This window comes from Melanerpes formicivorus, unplaced genomic scaffold, assembly GCF_026170545.1.
Source record: "Melanerpes formicivorus ecotype bairdi unplaced genomic scaffold, bMelFor1.0.p_v2 SCAF_28, whole genome shotgun sequence".
Taxonomy (NCBI): domain Eukaryota; kingdom Metazoa; phylum Chordata; class Aves; order Piciformes; family Picidae; genus Melanerpes; species Melanerpes formicivorus.
This window is the reverse complement of record NW_027142380.1, coordinates 4,430,673-4,432,500: the sequence shown is the minus strand read 5'-3', so window position 1 is coordinate 4,432,500 and position 1,828 is coordinate 4,430,673.

The following is a 1,828-nucleotide window of genomic DNA, read 5'->3' as shown; positions in this document are numbered from 1 at the left end:
TCAGTGTGCTCATTCCTGTTATTTCTGTAAACACTGATTAATGCCGAATCGTGAAAGTTTTTGGCCCCAGAGGGGCTGTTCAACCAACGTGGAGAATTCTGTGGAGTTTGACCTTTATGGTAAGAGTTGCCAGTAACTTCTAGGTCAGCAGAGCTACATATGCTGCCCTTACACACTTTCACTCTATTCACTCCCTCTTGACTATTCATTCCTTTGCATTCAAGCCAATGTTGTCTCTGATAGAAATCTTGTTTTAAACCCATCTGCTGTACTAGGCTTGTTGTATCACCGGAGTAGTAATTACAGATGCTGTTCTCCTCCTCACTTTGATACCTTTTGTTGCAACAGGCTTTCAGCTCTGTCTCTTGGCTGACTGTTCTGCTGAAGAACATTATAAATGGCTCATAATATGTTCAGTTTATTTGGCTCTCATAAATAGTACCAGGAAAAGATGTCATTTATGACCCGTTGCTGCCATCTGTAAATGTGTGCCTGTTAGGGCTTCAGGATTGTATTTTCTGAAGATTTATTTTGTTTAAAAGGAGGAGTAGGAACTGGAAAAAAGTACCCCAATTTACTCAGGAGTTGCTGTAAATCATGTGAGTCTTGAGGTGATGCCAGTTTCTGTTTTGGATGTGATACTAATCCATCAGCACTGCTTCCTGGGCATATAATGAAGAGGCAGTAAAGTGTCATATAAATGGGAAATTGTGGGGTTTCAAGACAGAGAGGAATATGAAATATGTGCTGTCACAAGGGCTGCTGTTTAACACATGTAGAGGTTCAGTAGTTGGAACTGACCATGATATGACAATCTACTACACAAAAGAGAGCTTCAAGACAGAGCCTGCTATTCAGAATTTAAGACATTGGTATTTGGTTTGTCCTTACTGCCTTTCCTGGCATGATCTCATAACAATAAAGTGTTGTACCTGTACAACATAGTGGGATAAACTTGGCTTCACATTTTAGGCCTTCCTCTTCTCTTCCAAATTCCTGTAAGAGGTTTTCAAGCCTTAAATGCTTGGCAATTAACATGCAGGTTACTGTGATCTGAAATTTATCCTTGCTTTTTGAATAATACATGGCCATCAAAGTTTTTTAATGTAGTCATTTGCTGTGGACTGGGGAGTTCCTAAAATATTTAAAATCATTCTGTTTCTTGATATTTCCATGCCCTAGGAGAGAAAGACAGCCACATACACTGCTTCCCAGGTGGAATTCTGCTAACTGCAGGATTTTTTCTAAAACAAACCAACAAATTCTATCAAAATAGAGGAAGCTGTCTGCAAAACTGTGACTGATTCTAAATTAAAGGCTGATAAGTGGCCAGGGGCCTGAGCACATCCTATCAACTAGGGTATAAATGCCATTAAAATCAAGTGAAGTTTATACATGAGTCCAGGCTCATGCAATATTTACCCCCATATTTCATCAGTTTGGACTTATCCAGGCCTAGAGGCACCAACAGATGATCTCTGGCAAGTCAGCAGAAAGTAATGCATGCCCCATCCCTTTCACTTCAAAATCAAACATCTCTGCATCAGACTATTTCAGAGTGATACTATGCACTAAAATGATGTGTCCTTCATTGAAGCAGCAGAGATGAACAGCCACATTCCATATTGCTGACTGGGCAGACAGGGAGGGGGCCAAGGAGGGCAGCTACCCTAAGCAAAAGTTTGTCAACATGTGAATTTAAAATCCTCAAAGAGTAGTCAAGATATTGAAGATGAAATGGAGGCAGTTTTGTCTCTTCAAGGAGTCTCATTAGCTTTATGGTTGCAGCAAATAGTTTCTTAAAAGAGAGCTTTTGAGATGTGCTACA